Genomic DNA, 19,887 nt, shown 5'->3' on the forward strand with positions numbered 1-19,887 from the left:
TCTAAATTTGGTCTGCGTGGCCCTTGAAAGGCCCCAGCTCTCCAGGAGTGTGGTTGGGAAGGCCCCTTCCCTGGGCTGGGTTTTAGAGGTCTCTGTCTCCCATGTCTCCATGTGGGCCCGCGATGGTCCGAAGGCTGCTCCCTTCTTGCCACGGCCCCACCCCAAGCATTAAGCTCATATTTCTCTAATTTGTGATGGCTGAGAAGGAGAACCAATGCTAAGATGTCTCACAGCCTCTCTGTATGTAGGATATGAGTGTTTGAGTCTTACTTTACAGGTAGGGAACTAAGCATCAGTTAACAAGTGGCTTGTCCAGAGTCCAGAGCTTGCTGGTGGTGAAACTGAGATTCAAGCAGACGCATGGGGCCCCATGCTCTGTGCGGCCAGTTCCACAGCCTTTTTCCCAGGAAGTTATAGGGTGCTTTTGACCCCCATCACCCTGTCCCCTTAAGCACTGAAGCTGGTTTGGACCCCAAGCTCTGGCTCCCATCCCATCCATGACCACGTATCTGGGTGTGGGATAACATGTCACCTCCCAACAGCCATTGCTAAGCAGACTGGGGTCCATTGGATGCCTGGGATCACTGAGTGGGGAGGAGGGAAACAGGAGCCACAGAGTTTCAGGAGCTCAAGGGGTTGGGAGCTGGGAGGCGATGGAGTAGGAAGAAAGGAAACAAAGAGACTGAATCTGCGCGTGGTCACAGAACCGAGAAGGGAAACTGAGTCTGTATGTGGTCACTGAGTGGCTGCTGGTCACACGCAGCAGCTAATATCACATCTGGGTAAACTGGGCCTTCTGGTTCCGACCCCAGTTCCACGGACTTTCTAGAAATGTCCTTCCCTGCCCCCTCCTTTCTGACCAGAGGCCCCGGGAGGATCCCAAGAAGCCCCTCAGATGCATTTCTGAGAGCCTGCCCTGCGCCAGCCACCGTCCACTAGTAATTTACTGGAGACCAGCAGTCACGCCCTCCTTGACATTATACAGAAAGAGGAGCCACGGCATATGGGAGCACATGTGAGCACCAGGCGATGAGCTCAGTCTTCTGTGTGTGTCTCATTAACCTTCGCATCCTCCGCACCCACACTCCCTCTGACCAGACTCTGGGTCTTCCATACTTTATGTCCCGAATCCTCTCCAACACTCAATGAAGCGGGTAGTGCCAGGGTCACACTGCAGCTCAGTCAGGGTCACGCTGCAGAAATGCAGTGACTCAGACTCTCCTGCCTCGATGCTCTCCTCTGGAAAACGAGGATGACAACACTACCTAGGTCATGGGTATTTTTGTTGAGGGTGAAAGTCTGTAAAACTTCCAGAATGTTCCCACCACCCAAAGCAGGAGGAAGAATGAGTGGCAAATCCAGATTAGGTAAGTACCGATTAACACTGGGCCGCAATGGCCTCACCCCTGGTCGTTTCCACCGGGAGGACAGATGGGTCATTATTTCTGCATGATGATGGACTGGCTGTGCCCCCTTTATTCACCAATCCAGCGCTCTCACCTTGGGTTATTTATGCAAATGCAACCCTTTGACTTATTTTATTTTAATGTACTTATTACATGATTGCACATTCAAATGTTTGAGAGCAAGCTCCAAAACTCTAATTGCTCCTCTGTTGCCTTAGCTCTAAGCTGCTGCTAGAATCCATTTTTATTCGGGAGAAATAATTAAATGCAATAACGTCCTCCATCCCCATTCAACCTTGGGCATGTTCAGAGCCAATTTCAATCAGGTAGAAATATGCTAGACACAAGATGGCTGAAAGGCAGGTTGCGTGGCCGGAGCTGCTCCAAGTGACCCTGGGTCTGCCCGGATCTCCCTGGTTCTCGTGTGTTCTGACTTCAGGGCAAATCTCTACTCATTCAACCAATTGAACCTGAACTTGGGCCCCTTGGTTCTGTTTCGGAGGTGGGCCTTTGTTTTTTTTTAAACAATTCCCTGATAGATGAGCCTTTGTACTTGTGTTTGTGCAGAAAGAACACTGGGTAGAAGGGAGGGAGGGTGGAAAGACCCCAGTACTTGTCTTACTTTAGCGACTGTCCAATTCTCTCATTTGCAAATGACAGGTCCTGAGTGCTGTTACTAAACGTTCCCTGGCTTAGTCATTAATCAATGGGATTGACTAAGTTCTGCCATTTCAGCTCATTGAATAGTAATTTGCTGGGTTTCGGGAGACCGGGGACTGAGGAGCAGATGGGCACCCCAGGAGCACCGAGTGTCCCCCAGCTCTCCCTTGCTTTGCTCATTATTGCCAGCAGCTCTTTGACCTGGACAGATCACTTCATCTCCCTGTGTCTCGGTTACCCCATCCCCCCCAGGGTGCTAAGGCTGGCATCTACCTCCAGAACTAAGAACAGAAAATCAATGAAGGAAAGGACACAGAGCTTGAGGCAGGCCAGTGCTAGAAGCGTGCATGCTCACCATGTCCCAGGCTCTGTTCAAGCCCAATGCATACACAACTCACTCAGTGCAGTGATGACCCTCTGACGGAGAGGTTCTATTATTCTCCCCACTTTTCAGACGGGTGCACTAAGGTTCAGGGAAGTCAAGTGACGACATCCAGATCTAGGAAGTGGAAGAGCCAGGATTGGAGCCCGGGGTCTGGTCCAGAGGCCGTGCCCACCCACACCACCTCCCAGCCATATATGGTCCAGGGATGGGGTGAGGGAGAATGCGAGCCAGGTGCACTGCACAGGTGTGAGGGCACCTGCTTGCTCCTCACCCACAGTTCACAGCTCCCCTTTGTGCCGTGTGGACATGCAGCCAGCTGAGGAGCTGTTTGACGCTGAACTCAGTGTCCAAGGTTTGCCTCCAATCACCAAGGGGACCAAGGCCACTGGGAGGGGTGCTGGCGGAGAAGTCCGCACCTGCTTCCAAAAGGGTCAGTGTAGACAGGGCAGGGGGCACACTGCGCCCAATGAGGACACTTGGTGACCAGGCTCCCAAGGCAGACAGACCCAATGTAGGCCCCTCACCGGCTCATTCACATGCACAGAGCATGGCAGGTCTGGCCCACACTCAGAAATCTGCAGGCCATGCTGAGAACCGACAGGCCCTGCTTTACCAGACCCCTAAGTAATAAGCAGGCTGCCCCTGAGCAGATTTAGTTATGCAGGGGAACACAGAGGAGGAAGCTGGGTTGAAAGAGCTTGGAATCCAGCCCCTACCCTTAACCCTGAGATAGAGGGAAAGTGGCTGCACCCTCTCAAAGCCTCAAGTTTCTCATCAACAATAAAAGGGGGTCACGGAGAGCTACCTTGCAACGGTGAGGCAGAGATGGAATAAGATGGCCACGCTTGCTTTTCCCTAAGATTTATTTATTTATTAATGTATACAAGAGCTGGGGTACAGGCCAGAGGTGTGGGGGGTGAGAGGATTTACCAGAGACAGAGTGGGGAGCAGAAAGGCAGACAGACTGACTGAAATACACTGCTGAGGGGAGCAGGGGGCAAGTCAGGAGAGGTCTGCTGTGCCATGTAGCTCCCTGGCCAGGGATCAAACTAATGCTGCAGAGGCTGTGGACAGCTTCACAGGTTGTGTCTTACCCCTTGCACCACCAGGGAGGCCCCACTTGTTTTTTAATTTTACTTAACAAAAGAACATTTAGTGTGACACTTCACATGGACTCAGTAGTCCTGGAAAAACTTGGGGGGGAGCTGCCTTTTTCTCTCTGTAAAATCGGTACAATAACTAGTCTCCCCATGGGGGCTTTCTTGGTGGGAGTGTGAAGAGCTGATACATGAAAAGCACTAAGCGTAAAGTCTAGAACACAAATGTTAGCTCTCATTTGTTAAAACATAATGAATGTTTACCATGATGACCAGAGATGGTGGTTCTCAAAGTGTGGTCTGGGGATTCCTGGGGTTCCCGGAGACCCTTTCAAAAAGCCTTTTCATCATAATATGGAGATGTTATTTTCCTTTTTTTTTCTCTCACAAGTGTAGAGTTTTCCAGAGGCTACGTGACGTGTGAAATTGCAGCAGATTGAGAGCAGAAGCAAATGTGAAAATCCAGCTGTCTTCTATTAAGCCAGATATTACAAAAAATTTGCAAAATTATAAAATGTGCCTCTCTTTTCACGAAATTTGTTTTGTTGTGGGAAATGAAAGCATTTTTTACAGGATCTTTATATAGATATGTCATAGGTTATTACTTTAAGTAAATTAATAAATAAACATCTCATGGGTATCTAAGTTGACATTTTAATATAACTAATAGTAGGGAGAACCATGTTTGAGAGCAGAGAGGGGGTCCTGAGACCAACAAGTTTGAGACCTGCTGATATAATACATACCTGTAGCCCTAAATTATCTACTCGTGAATGAAATAAAAAGTTTAGGACCATTTTAAGCTGGGTGTTTTGCTCTATGCCAAGTCCTTGGATTTTTTTTTTACTTACACACACAGTAAATATATACAGAATAAAAAAAAAAAACCCAGGTCAAATGGAAATGGGTGTGTGATAAACATGTCCAAGGAGAGAAAGGCAGCAGAATCACGGACCCTGGTCTTGAGCTGTCCCTGGGGAGGACAGTAGTCTGCACCCCTTCTCAGCTAGGCCTCCACTGTGGCCTTCAAAGACTTAAACTAACACTAACGTAGTATCTGGAAGCTTCAGGCCACATCCCTAGTATTATAACACCCCTGACAGTGTAGTGCCTGCCTGAGAAAAACTCCAGGTTGCCGGAAAAATTGGTTTTGATCCATTTGTTTATTTTGGGCATTTAGGTTGTTTCCATGGCTTGACTATTGCAGATAGCGCCACTGTGAGCATGGGAGGGCAGATTTCCCTTCAAATTAGTGTTTTGTGTTCTTAGGGTGGATACCAAGGAGTGGATTGCTGGGTCGTATGGGAGAGCCATTTTAATCTTTTGAGGAAATTCCACGCTGTCTCCCATAAGGGCTGGAGCAGCCTGCATTCTCCCCAACAACATTATACACAATGGAATACTACTCAGGGATCAAAAAGGACAAACTCATGCCATTTGCAGCAACATGGATGGAGCTGGAAGGCATGGAGCTAAGTGAAACAATCAGAAGGAGAAAGAAAAACACTGAATGGTGTCACTTGGCAGTGGAATCTAGAGAAACTAAATGAACAGATAATGCCAAACTTAAAAACTAACCCTAGAAAACTGATTAAAGAACTGTGGCAGCCAGAGGGGAGGGCTGAGAGCAAGGTGGGCAGGCAGCACAGTGGACTAAGATGGTGGATCATGGGTACTTGGTGGTGGGTGCAGTGTGGAAACACTTGAAAGAGGGGTGTCCTATATTCCCAATTGCAAACAACGATAAAACCAAAATTACCTCAGTTTAAAAAAAAAAAGTTGGTTTGTTGCAGCTGAGCCTTGAGACAAGTTGCCAACCCAGCCTCCTCGGGAACATGGAGGCCTAACGTGGATAAATGTGAGCTGGCAAACCACAGGGGTCTCACACAGACCTGCTTTTCATCGTTTTTCCCATTCCCTGATTCTACAGTCCCTGCTCGCCCTCCCTCTCTCTCCCTTTAAAACGCCCAGTTACTTCTCTACAGAGGCCACAGCGCTCCACGCTCGCTGCCTCTTTTCCCTGTTGCAATAGTAGATTACATATTAAAACATGTCCTGTTGGTTTTAATTTTGATACCACCCAAGGCCACACAGCCTGGACTCCCACACCAAAATGCTGCATCCTTGGAGCTAAGCACAGCAGCCCAACTGAAGGTGTTCCATACAGGCCTGGCCCACAGCCCCCCATCTCCCACCCCATCGCTGATGATGGAATCTGCATCTTCTGATTCTTTCCATCACACAGCACTGGAGACAGATGCACCAGGGAAGAGCTGATGGCAGAGGTGGAACAGAAGAGGAAATGCCAGAAAAAGATGGGAGCTCGAGGGGACACAGAGGTGAGCCTACACAGGGGCTGACTTGCAGCAGCGCCACATGGTGTGAAGCCCAGTCTTGGACTGGCTCACTGGCTCCGCCAGTCACTCACCAAGTGGGTCCGGGGCTGGCCAGCTACAATCTGCCATCTCGCTCTGTCGACAAAGTTCTGCTGGAACAGACACACCTGCAGAGCCCAAATCTGGCCCGATGGGGAAAATGAGGCTGGGCCAGGCTTGCTCAAGGCCTGTATGAGGCTCGGGCTGGCCTGATGCTCAGAGATCAGGTTCCAGAAAAGAAGAGCATTTCCAGAGAAGACTGGCGCCCTCGTTATTTTGGAACAAAAAACCTTACACCACAACAGGTTTCCATGGGGAAGCACAACTGGGAAAAAATTTTCCTAAGGCCGATGTCTTCTGAAATAGCCTGTGGTTATGGCATTTCAATATCTACATTTCAGGCCCAAGAAGCCAAAGATGGTGGGAGAAGGAAGGGAGATTGGGAAGGGGAGGGAGAGGGAGGGAGCAGGGACAGGGAGCAGAGGGGGGAATTTTTTTTTAAGATTTATCTATTTATGCATACAAGAGCTGGGGGTACAGGCCAGAGATGTAGGTGGTGAGAGGATTCACCAGAGACAGAGTGGGAACAGAACAGGCAGACTGACTGAAATATACTGCTGAGGGAGCAGCAGGCGAGACAGGGCAGCTGTGCCATGTGGGTTGCTCCCTGGCCGCCGGGGAGCGAACTCATGCTGCAGAAGCTGCAGATTTCTCACAGTATGGTGCTTAACCCCTTGTGCCACAAGGAGGCCCCTAGAATGGGAAAAATTAAAGCAAGCTAGAAAGTTTTAGACTATTAAAAAAAAAAAACAACAACTTTCTTCCCCTGTTAACTCTTATGAAGCAAAGAAGGCGCATAGTTCATGGCTCACAAGACGAAACACCATAATGTTCTGATGGGCCTGGGTCTAAACATCAGATCCTTTAGGTCTTGTAAATTGGTGGGTGGGTTTGGATTGTTCTGGGAGGTGATTTTCAGCTCTAATCTGTGAATAATGCAGACCATTGCTGACTGCACCTCATTCTATGCACTCTTTTAAATCAAGCCCATTTTGCTCAGCTTAGCATAACAATGAAAGAAATGAGACAGGAGCATGAAATACAAAGTTACTTGGGACATGGTTTCTGCCCTTAGAGATCTCATAGTCAGGGGGCAGAGGCAAGCAGAGAAGCGTAACTGGAAATTATGGCAAGTATTAAGCAGTCGTAAAGGCTGATTCTGTAGAATATATGAAGGCTCACTAACCTGATAACTGAGGGTACACGGGGTGGGGGGGAGGGATATTTAGGAAAGTTATTGCAGAAGAGGCAATACTTTTGATACGATTTTTGTTTCTGGGTAATTGTTAAATGCAATCAAGATAAACTTTAGTGTAATCAAGTATGTCAGTTAGCTCTTGCTGCTTAACAAACAACTCAAATATTAGTAGCTCCAAACATCAAGAAAGCAAGTCCCAGGGCTCAAATGCTATTCAAAGCTCTGCCTGCATCATGATTTGTAAGGTTCCATTAGCCAAAGCAGTCGCAAAGTCAACCCAGATACAAGAGGTGCTAAATAAACTCCTCCTCTTGAGGGAAGGGGAAGAAATTTTGGCTCTCTTTTCAATCTACCATATTGCTACCATAAATTTAGGACAGGGCAGGCAAAGGGGTGGAGATATATATGAGATCTAGAGCACAGAGAGTCTGATGCCAAAGAAATAGGTAATCATATCAATGATATAATCTATGTCCCAATTAGGTGTCAAGTGCCCAATATAGTCTGTCTTGAATGCACATTCTGCTGTAAAGCATTGCTCATTCCAGCTGTCCTTATTTGGAATGAAAATACCCTTGGTAGCTACTCTGGTTGACACTTTCAGGAGTAATTAGTTATTTTGTTTGAGCTTTCCTCTAGGCAGGAATAATTTCATAGCAATGAAGACCATGAGAACATCTTCTTGGGGATTTGGTGGTAGTGAATGGAATAGGAGAAGAGAGTCAAGAAACGCAAAGGAGCAAAACCCAAGCTTGCCTTTTGCAACATTTCAGTTTTGATTTTGCCTGAAGCTGGCCCTTCATCTGAGTGTTTGGGGAGGAGAACCATTGCAAAGTCCTTTCCAGAACCTTTCTCACAGAGTTTTGAAGCCAGATGTCCTGGAAATGATGTTAGCTGCATGCCCAGGTACCTCACTGACAGCTTGATAAATGGTCTCCTTTCTTGTCCCTCTGCCAGCCCAGCTACTGACTGAGCAGTCGGGCTTCTGGCCTGCTGTGGGCCCTGCCTCAGTTACTGCTCCAAGAACTCAACTTCCATTGGGTCATTTGGAGGGAAGCCAAGAGTTTAGATTAGTGGTTCTCAAACTTCAACAACTCTCAAATATACCTGGAGAGTTTGTTAATATAGATTGCTGGTCCTCACCCCTGGAGTTTCACCAATGCATAGGTCTGGAATGGCTCCTAGGCATTTTCAGTTCTTGTAATTTGTCAAGTAACACTAATTCTGCTGATCCAGGCCCACATTTTGAGAACTCCTGACCTAGGGGTATGAATAACACATAATTCTATGTAGGGTTTCCCCTAAAGCAGAGGTTATCTACCTTGAATGCACCTGGGGATCATTTTAAAAACCTTAATGCTCAAGCATTACCTGTAGAGAGTCTGATTCAATTTGTCTAAGTGAGTCTGGGGTTTATAGTTTAAAATAAAGGCAAGGGACAAGAGCAAGATGAGGAGGGAACACAATGGTTTATGATGGTGGACTGTGGTGTCTTGGTGGTGTTCGGAGTGGATGTGTGTTCTGCAGCCATCCCAGGCTGGTAGGTTCACTGTCCGTTCAGGCAGCTTGAAAGAGAACCTTAGCTCTTGGCACCATCCCCACAGGTTAGGGGAGACAAGCCAGCAGAGGGACCGCAATAAGGACCGCCCCCTGAGAATTACTATATGCTCTTTCCTCTCTTAGCCGCTTGCTGGCGCTCTCCACTGCTCTCCTCTGCTCTCCACTGCACCGTCCTCTGCCTCCTTGCATGCTCAGTGTCTCAGCTCTGCTGTGCCTACCTAAGCAAACCCACACCATACTCCAGATGCCCCCATCAGGCACGTGTATAAGACCATAGGTGTTGATTATAGATGCTAATAGAGGGAGGGTGGAAAAAACCTGATCACTTCCATTTTACCCTACAACATGGTAACAACACCTGACGCGGGGGAGACCATGTATTTCTAAGGCAAAAACGATGATATAAGTCAATATAGCAAATAGTAATAATAAAGTTAAAAATGTATTATTGGAAAAAAAAGAAAAGATTCTTGGGCCATTCTTATATTCAACCAGGGCTGAGAAGCACTGACTTATTGTAGTGATTCTCAAAGAGTGGTTCCCAGATCTGCAGTAGCAGCAGCACCTGGGAACTTTTTAAAGATGCAAATTTCTAGTCCCTACACCAGACCCCATGAGGCAGAAATTCTGGAATGAGGCTCAGCAGTCTGTATTTTAACAAGCTCTCCAGATGAAGCCGATGCACACTGAAGTCTGATTCACCAGCTTTTTAAAGTGGAATGGGACCTGGGAGAACCATCCTGGTCTTTGGTAGATGAGCTTGTAAGTGGTGAATTGCAGTTGGAAAAATATGGGTTCTGGGTGTTCCATCAAAAATGCATGAACTGAAATCTTAGACAAACACATGTATATACAGACCTCAGGAGAGTTGTTAGACTAGAGTGAAGGAAGAGTTTTGCACACCGGTTTTGCTGTGACCTCCAAGTGAGCTCTAGAGGCCCTGCCCCTCCACCCCTCAGTATAAAAGGGACATTCAGTCTTAGCTTGACACTAAGTCAATCACCTGATTTCACTGCATCTTTATTTCCTTGTTCTGAATGTAGGACATGATTTGCATCAACTGAATCCTCTGTCTTACAGTTCTAAGTAGGTCAAATGTGATTTCACAGGTGTAGGGTAAATGAAGACGCTCAGGCTTTTACACCATTGGCCTCTGTGGCTATCACCTGTGGCCTTGAATGCAGCAGGCACTTAGGCACATGGGCTCGGGGTACGCGTGCCTGATGGAGAGCAACCTGACATATGGTGTGGGCATGCGTAAGTGTGCACACCTGAGCCTAGGAGGTCACAGATATAAGGGTGGCGTCCAGCAGAGGTGTCATGGCAGAGAGCGGGGGAGAAGGGCTAGGAAAGGGCGAGTGATAACCGAAGGGGATGCCCAGAGGAAAGAGCGCATTGAGATTCATGGGGGGGGCCCAAGTTGCTGTCTCCCTGCTGGCTTCTTCCCCCATGTACTATTCAAAATCCTGTGAGGATGATGCCAAGGGCTCCAAGGTTCTCTTTTAAGCTACTTGAACTGACGGTGAACCTACCCGGCCTGGGATGCTTGCAAAATCAGGTATGGTTTCACAGTGTTTTCTTATCTTTGCTCAATGTTAATGAAAGATTTGTTCTTGTCTCATAAACATGCAATTTACATGACTACTTTGGTGAAAACAAAGTTACAAACCATAGCCCTTTGATTTAATAAATTACTTTTTTGAACCCACATGCCAAGAAATAAAGGAATTCCTGACTTAGGGCTCACCACTGCAGTTGTATGAAATCCAGGATTTACTCTTAGGAACTAAAGCCCATCAGACTTGCTTCTAGAGGCTGCTCACTGGGAGCCCTGGAACATGACCAGTGAGGACTCTGGCCCCTTCTGCATCTCCCACCACACAAGTGGATTTATGTAGCACAGGGGGCACACTCTTTACTGCTTGGTGATGCTCTTGCCCATCCTAACAGGTTCCAGAGATGCCCTCTTCTAAGACTCCAAAGACCCTGTACTTTCATACACACCCCAACTCGACCTGGACCTCAAGCGACAAGTGATTGCAGAATCTAGAGGGACTTTCAGCCTTGGCCTGGAGCCATGGCCTGAAACTAGAGAACAGGTACATTGGCTGATGCCAACGGGGAGTTGGAAGGACACATCTGAAATAAGCAAGGCCAAAAATGACAACAAAAGCTATACCTATTTCCATTTTACTAGGAATCCAGTGCCAAATTGGTGCTATTCTCTTGGCATGTATAAGAGCAAGGCTCAGAACCCAAGAACTTTCATGGGGTCTAAGGAACAGGAAAATTCTTTATTCGATGAATGTTTTGTTATTGAGTGTCAAATGCTTGGGAGGCTCTTCTTGAGTGATGTGATGAAAAACACCTTAGAGAAGAGTGTTTGCCCTGTTTTAAGTCAGTGATTTGTGATGGCTGGTAATCAGGTCAGAAGCGTCAGCATTGCCTGGGAACTTGTTAGAGATGGGGTCTCATCCTGCACCTATGACTCAGAACTCTGGGGTACAGCTGCGATCCGTGTTTTATCAAGGCTGCTAGATGAGTCTGAGGCCTGCTGATTTGAGAACCATTGCTTTAAGTCAGTGGATTTTAATGTTGGCTGCACATTAGAAACACCTGGGGAGATTTTAAAACTCTCTCTGCCCAAGATATACCCCAGGCCAATTAAATCAAAACCTCTGGAGCTGAGACACAGGTATCAGTATTTTTAAAACCTCTTTAGAGGATTCCAGTGTGAGTCAAGATAGAGAACCATGGCTTTAAAACCATAGCAAACAACCAAATTAAATCCACTGTGTTAGTGATCTTTTCCACTGTTACTGATGACTGAACATAAAGGTTACAACAACAAAAATCATAAATGAAAGAAGGTAAGCTATTAATTAACAATGAGCACAAAACAATAAACTACAAATAAAAAACAATAAATGACCTAAAAACCCTTAAAAAAAAAAAAAGACTGAATCTCACAGGCAAGGTATAGAAGGGAATAGGGCATCAACTCATAAATTATATCACCAAGACGCTAATATGGTCTGAGTGGGTAAGTCAGGCTTTATTCTCCTGCAGTTCTTTGGTGTGATATTATACTGTGCTATGGAATATAGAGGCTTAGTCCAAGATGGCATTCTTGTTTTCTAGGAGACAAATTCAGAAAAATCTGCTCTTACTCATAAATGCCTTTGCCTATTAAAATCTCTCAGTCTGTTTAGCATCATTGAATCAAAAGTCTTATAAAGCAGCGCCATCCCTTCAGCTTTTATTACATCGTTCAGTGAGATCATCCTGCTGCGTTCTTCCAGCTCCCTCTTTTCTCTGGGGCTGTGAGATGAAGCAATGTGTCTGACCCTCTGACACTGTCAGGTTCAACTCTGGCAACATTCTGTCTCTATAGCGACTCTGATCTTAAGAGATGTGTGAGGTGATTTAACTTCAAGTTAGAAAATCAAGTCCTCTGATTTGGATGACTGCCCCATGAACAATTCACCTGTGTGATTGATATCATGAATATGTTCTGTTCCCTCCTGAGCCTGGAAGCAGTAGAAGTGGTGGGGGGGGGCGGGGGGGGAGTGGAGGGCAAATATGACAGAATGAAGGAGAAAATGTGAAAGTGAGAAGGAGAGCTAATGAAGGAATGAGAGGATTAATTAGAATGAGACAAAGGAAGAATGAATGGGTGTAAAGTCAGGACTGGCCACAGTGCAGGTTTACTGATCCCATGCAGACCGGGTAAAGGAGGAGTCAGAGTCCTCAGTAGTTTTGCAGGTTTTTTATTTGGGGTTCACCAGGCATATGGCAGGCAGGGGTGCTGGCTGGGGGGCTGGGAGGCTGGCAGGCCTCCCAGCCCCCAGCAAGTCTTCACTCTATCTGGGCTCTCTAGCGTTTGTTCTGCTGCTTCTCGGCTTCTCTTTCGGCTTCGGCTTCTGCTTCTGCTTCTGCTGCTACTGGTGCTGCTGGCGTCCCCCCGTGACGCCGCCCTTAAAAAGCACAGTCTTAGCTCAGCTGAATCCCATCTACCTATGCCCACACCCTATTCCAGGTGCCCGCCATCAGGCATGCATTCAGGACAAGGATCCGTCATTTATCCTGATGGCGGAAGGGCAGAAAAGCCTGACATTTTCTTTACCCTACAAATGGGTAAGAGAATGAAAGCGACAGTGGGTGAGAAAGAGGGAAAGAGAGACACTGAAGTCTTGGTGGCAGTTGTCTGCATGCAGGACAAGCAGGTGGCGCCTATTCTTACTTGAGAATTGCCTTTAATGAGAGTAACAATATCTGCAATTACCTTAGCAGTTGCACCCTGAGGTCAGCTATCCCTTCATCTGCTCTCATGCCCTCTGTGTTTTCTGCAACATCTTCAGTATAGATCTCATTACACCTTTGAATTTCTCTAAAGGATCTATTCTCACAAAAGCAGGAGCAATCTAATAGATTTTGCTAAATAATTTACATCAGAACTAAGGGAGGAGGAATTCTGTTGCATACTCCAAGACAAATGACTTAAACTTCTTAGAATTTTCTGTTCTGAGTCTTCTCTTTAGTCTCATTATCAGAAGGTTGCTTTTTTGATGTGTTCTTCCTCCTAAGTTTCCCCTGGAAATGTCATATGTTTCCGATCTCCAGATGATTTCTAATTGGTGGGTGTGGAGGAAAGAGGAAAAGGGAAATAGCCAAGAGACAGGGACTAGTATAGGGTGCTGAAACAAGCCTTAGTTTCTGTGTTTTCCCCTCTGGTCTCTTTTGTCATTGATATTCTTGACTTTAGCTGACAAAGGCTTTCCAACCGTGCTATTGACTTTGTTTCTCAACTGAATTTGATAGACACCGTTTCTTTTTTGGACGCTGTCCCTACCTGCCTGTTACCTTCACCCACCCCTCTAGTGATAGAGCACAAATGTACTTGCAAAAACTTTGCTCAACAGATAGCCTATGTCTTCTTAGTTGAAGTTGCTGCTCTTTCTCTTTTGTTTTGTCCTTGATGGGGGAGGATGTGTGCCTTCATAAACTCATCATTCCAGAATGACACAGGGAGAATCTCATTTGCGGAAAAAAAATTGCTTCTCATCAGTCTTATTTCAGATAAAGAATAACCAGAGATCTTGGAATAACATGGAAGAGATGATGTTTCAGTTCTTGCAAAATTTGTTACGTTATCAAGGGTACCAGGTTGCTGTGACTGAAACTATATATCATCAAGGAAGAGAGACCGAAAATAGAATGCGTGGGATGATCTCTTTTAAATGCTGCCTCTTGACCTTGCATTTTGGGCTAAAGATATAAAGGAGCGAAGGCAAGAATAGAAGTTAGCCTGTATTGGTGCCAAAAGAAATTAGCTTAAAAAATAAAACCGAAGAACCAAGTAGAACATAAGCAGTTTTTGAAATGCATAAATTGCATATCAACCTTGACACATGATCCTCTTCTCCTTCATTTGGGATATATAGGAATGTTCTTGCAACACAACAGGAGGGTGCAATTTTTTTTTAGAGCTAGTAGGAAAAAAACACAAACTAGCAACCTCTGTCTTGGTTTTGAGAGAAGAAAAATGTAAAGGACCTTTTCCCACCTCCAGGACTGTTTACATGCTCTCTTCGAATCAATCTTTTGTAAATACATGACTTGCATCCATTCATAATGGCCTGATCCCTTTCTTTGCTGGATTGTGTCTTATGCAGGTTAAAATTATGGCTTGATTTTTTTTTAAATGGCTTTAAGTCTTGTGATTAAACATCTCTTTAATCCAAATATGTACAAAAATTGGGTGTGGGGCCTCCCCGGTGGTGCATCAGGTTGAGCGCAGTGCTGTGAAGCTGTCTGCAGCCTCTGCAGCACCAGTTTGATTCCCAGCCGGCCAGGGAGATACCCACATGGCACGGCAAACCTCTCCTGTCTCCCCTCAGCAGTGTCTTCAGTCCATCTGCCTGTTCTGCTCCCTGCTCTCTCTGGTGAATTCTCTCACCCTCCCATGCCTCTGACTGTACCCCAGTTCTTGTATAAATAAATCTTTAAAAAGAATTGGGTGTGGGTTGAAAATGCTTTTCCAGCTAGCTTGCCTGAAGTGTCTGCTCACTGAGTGTTGTTGACTCTAACAGTTAGCAATGGAGCTTGTATAAACTCAAAGCCAGGGGAGGCCAGGGTAAGGAGAGCCTTTCCAGGGTCCTCTTTCCCCAATTTTCTCCATGTTTACTCAGTTGGTGACACTCCTGACTAAGCCAGTATGTGGAGAATTAGAAAGCAAAAGCAGGCATCACAAGCAGAGGTGAGTCTCGAGGGCATTGCTTAGCGGTGCATTTCCCTGGGTCTGCAGCCGTTCCGGCAGGTGGCCACGGTGAACCCAGAGGGATGACTGGAGTAGGAGATAGGCTTTCTAGTGTGACTGGAACAGCACATCTCTATTCCTGGGATCTGCAGGTGGACCCTAGTAATTATGGAAGAGACTCACAAAATGAGATACATTTGTGTTCTCAAACATGTTGGCCTCTGCATCCTTTACATCCTTAAAAATCATTGCAGGTCCATTTGCTTATGTAATGCAATCTACTAATATTCACCAGAACTTAAATTTGGAAAGAAATACTATACCTATTTATTAGTTACTAAAAGATAATAGCTTATTTTGGAACAAAACAACTAGTGAAATAGCATTGCTGTACATTTTTAAAAATTTCTTCAAATATCTAACTTGATAAAGAATTGGCTAGATTCTCATATCTGCTTTTGCCTTCAAATTTTGCAATACTGCACATCAATAAACTATTGGACACTCATGAGACTTAGAATAAAAAGTCTAATGCTATTTTAGGGTTATGACAATAATTTGGATTTTGTGAGCATGTAAAGGTCTTGGAGGTACAGGGGTGCCTGGACCACAATGGTAAATGAATTTTGGAGGTATTGATTCAATAGTATTTTTATGTGGCATGCAGATACTTGTTTTTTACTGTTTATTTTTATGTGTATGTGTCTTAATGGATATATTCTACTTTTGGCAGATATGATTTTAATTTATACTTAAGTTATAATTTGTACTTAGAAATTTTGCAATAGTTTATTTAAAAACAGTTTTAGTTTTTTAAAAATTGACTACATATTTTATTTATATGAAGGTTTAGAATAAGTAATATAAGGGGAAATACCAAAATAGCTGTTGTCTTGGGGTGGGTATGTAGACTGACATGGAGGAAATTTCTGGGGTGATAGTAAATGTGCTATACCTTGTTAGAGGTTTGGGTTAAAACTCATCAAATGCTATGCTTAAGATTTATGCAGTTCATTTTATGTAAATCTTGCAAGACACAGTGTAAAATATATTTAACTCTAGTCAATGATATGCATGCAGCATAAAAAGAGAGACATCTGCTGATGTCTGCAATTCACTTATAAATCCATCAAAAATAAGATGAATTGATGGAAATATAGAAGGCTATGATAAAACAAATATAATCAAATATTGATGTTAGAAACTAGATGGTAGATAGATAAGTGTTTTTTGTAAAATTCAAATTTTCTTTTTATGAAAACTTCATAATAAAATATTAGGGGAAAGTGAGTAGATATAGAGAAAAAGATAAGCCAGAATAATAGTGGTGAACATGATGGGCCAAATACTGTTTCTGAGTGACTGTAAGTTGAAAACCATTGACTCGGAATAGCAAGTGGAGGTGCTTCTCCTCTCTCCACATCACCACCTCCGATTAGATGTTCTACTCAACCAGTCCATATCAGGAGCTTAGCAGTAGTAGATGTTAGGACAAAAAATAGGTATGACCACATCATGGATCCTTTCCTCTCAAAGATTTCAACTGAGTATGACACAAGTGGCCAGAAAAATAGCTACCTTATTGTGACTCTTCACTCCAATTTTTATAACAACCTTTCAAAGTGGGGAAACTGAGGCTCAAACAGCTAGTATCTAAGTAATAGCCACACACCGAATAATGGATTTTTTTTAAATAGAGGCATGTTTTATTTATTTATTTGTTTGTTTGTTTATACATGCACTGGGTACAGTCAGAAGTGCAGGAGAGTGAGAGAATTCACCAGAGCCAGAGTGGGGAGCAGAGCAGGCAGAAGGACCGAAGTACACTGCTGAGGGGAGCAGTGGGTGGCAGGAGAGGTCTGTGCACCATGTGGGACCCTCCTCCGGTGGCCGGGGAGCAGCCGGGGATCGAACTGGTGCCGCAGAGGCCGCGGGCAGCTTTGCAACCCAGCGCTCAACCGCTGCGCCACCGGGGAGGCCCCAAGTAATGGATTTGAACCTGCATGTAACTACTTGGTGAGAGAACTATAATACAAGGCAGCATTAGATAGACTAAGTATTGGCACAAATGAGTTGGAGCAGAAATACAGAACAAAGAAAAGTCTATTCTGACTACTCAAAGGAAGTTCTACAGAAGCAGAATCTTGAAAAGTAAATGACACTTTAAGACAAATCGAAGGATGTGGGGAAAGGCTTTCCAGAACAGTACAGTTTATGGCAGATGTGCAGCACCAGGATATCAAAGAGGAAATATCTGATACAGTTTCCCCCTGTGCCAGCAATGTGACCTTTGGAAATTGTCCACGGCTTAGTTTCCTCATCTGTAAATGTGGGTAATAACAACAAAACTTCAAGTGGTTTATGAGAACTCAATGAAATGATGCATGAAAAGTATTTAGTTCAATGCTTTTTTAAGCATTCAGCGAATATCAGCTATTATTCCAGCCTTAGGCAAGAAATACATGTCATGTTGTGATGTTTTCCCCATTACTTTAATTGGAGCCCGTATGTATAGAACTTTTTGGCACATACTAGAAGAACACATGGAGCTGCCTGCCCTGAGTCCAGCGGGAGAGCCCCTGATTAATAACCTTAAGGGGATTCTGGAAGGTGTAGCTTTTGTCTTCGTGTTCCGACTCCTGTGGTGGCCAGCACAATGCTGGTTTTAAGTAAACAGAAGCTTAAAAATGTTTATGGATTTGTATTGTCAACTCCAAGTTCTGTCTCTCCTGCGTGGTTGCAAACTTCGGAAAGCAAAAGTTATTTTCAGGATCTCTCTGTCCCCATTCATGGTTCTCCCACTCTTCTGGTCCTTGGCGGACCCAGCTCCAACACCCATGGAATGATAAATGTTTTTCTACATCTCCTTCCCTTAGTGAATCAGCTGAACAATCCTATTCCCAAATTTTTCTTTCCTCAAAGCTTGTTAACATTTTGTATTCAAATAATCCCTCCTGCCTTCCTCCTCACCTCTATATCCCCATCTCTCAATACTAGAATAGGAGGATAAGAAAGAGTTGGAGTTGGTGTCCCAGAACTGGTAGCTGGAGTGGAGTTCATTCCAAAGAATGATGGATAGAGAAGTCAAGAAAACAGCTGGCAACTAGAGCCAGATGTCAAGTCAAGGTATTAAATCAGAATCTAGGTGCCTGAGAAATGGAAGCAGATGTGTGTGTAATAAATGAGGATAAAATGTTATGGGGGAATATGGAGATCCCTCAGACTGTTCCCAAATATTTTGTGAGTGGTGGTCATGGAACGTACCATATCACATCCGCTCTCATGCAGGTTACATCCTGGGGGAGCAAACAGGAGGCACAATACACAAGAAAAATGTAATGTTCAAGGTAGTGATCCCAGAGTGATTGGATTTCTGAAACACAAGGAGAGAAACTTAGGTGGGGCTTTGGGGAGAGTGAACATGAGATGCAGTCAGGAGTTGGAACCTGAGGGATGGACCAACTGACTTTTGCAAAGAAGAGAAAGAAAGTGTGTGTGATTTGTTGGCTGCTCTGCTCTGAACCCATTTCATAAATTTTGGAGAGTTTGCTATTAACAAGAGGCAGAACCCACTTTCCACTAAGAAAAAATGAATGATGCTTGCCCTATCCTTGTCTTTGCATATTGGCTCCGTACCCTTATACTTAATTGCTGCTCTCCCTAAGTCATCCCTTGGCTTAGGGCTGGAAGATGATAGTGAATTTCCCAAATGAAATCACCTGATCAAGAGCCCCATCATAGCTACTTTTCTATCTGTCAGGGTGTGCTGTGGTCTAATGTTGGGGTATTGAGTTTCTTTGGTTGTGCATTGTGACAAGTCTAATGTGAAGTAAACCCAGAGTAGTTTTGCTACTAAAGGGGGTCTTGTCACAATTACAAGTATTTTGCTTTTGTTTTATTGCTCTTTTTAACAGCTACAACTGACTTAGGAGTGCCAATGTTTGGTGCTAATGTTGGGGCTTAGATCCCATGTTAATGGACCACCAGTCCTTTCATTAAAAAAATAAGATAATCTCTTTGGCAATTCACTCTCTTAGTGCCTATCATTTTATTCACTGAGCTTTTAAGATGTAAATATTTGAATGTCTAAATAAATTGTTTGCAAAATAAATATAAGTAAGAAATAACAAGTTCCTTCCAAAGAAAACAGGTAATAAGTGAGCACATGAAAAGATGTTTTACATCATGTTATTAAGCAATTACAAATTAAAATGGCAATGAGATACTACATACCTATTATAAAATCCAAATCTAGAACACTGACAACACCAAAAACTGGTAAGGATTTGGGGTGACAGGAATTCTTATTCATTGCTGATGGGAATGCAAAATGTTACAGTTTTGGAAGACAATTTGACAGTTTCTTGTAAAACTAAACATAGTTTTACCATAAAATCCAGCAATCATGTTCCTTGGTATTTACTCAAAGGAGTTAAAAACTTACATCCATCCAAAAACATGTTTATAGCAGCTTTATGCATAATTGTGAAAACTTGAATCAACCAGTATGTGAATGAATAAACTGTGGTACATCCAGACAATGGAATATTACTCATCCCTAAAAATGAATGAACTCTCAAATCATAAAACCCATGGAAGAAACTTAAATGCATATTAATAAACAATCTGAAAGACTACATACTGTATGACTCCAAGTATATTCTGGAAAAGGAAAACTATAGAGACAGTAAAATGATCAGTGGCTGCCTGCAGTTAGCACAGTGGGAGGAATGGATTGGAAGGAAACTGGACTTTTAGGGCAGTCAAATGACTATAGGATACTATAATTGAAGATACATGTATACTTGTCATTCTACTCATTCTATACTTGTCAAAACCCATAGAATGGGGCCTCCCTGGTGGTGCAAAGGGTTAAGACACAACCTA

The sequence above is a fragment of the Talpa occidentalis genome, unplaced genomic scaffold (assembly GCF_014898055.3).
Source record: "Talpa occidentalis isolate TD23 unplaced genomic scaffold, MPIMG_talOcc4v2.1 talOcc4.10, whole genome shotgun sequence".
Classification (NCBI taxonomy): domain Eukaryota; kingdom Metazoa; phylum Chordata; class Mammalia; order Eulipotyphla; family Talpidae; genus Talpa; species Talpa occidentalis.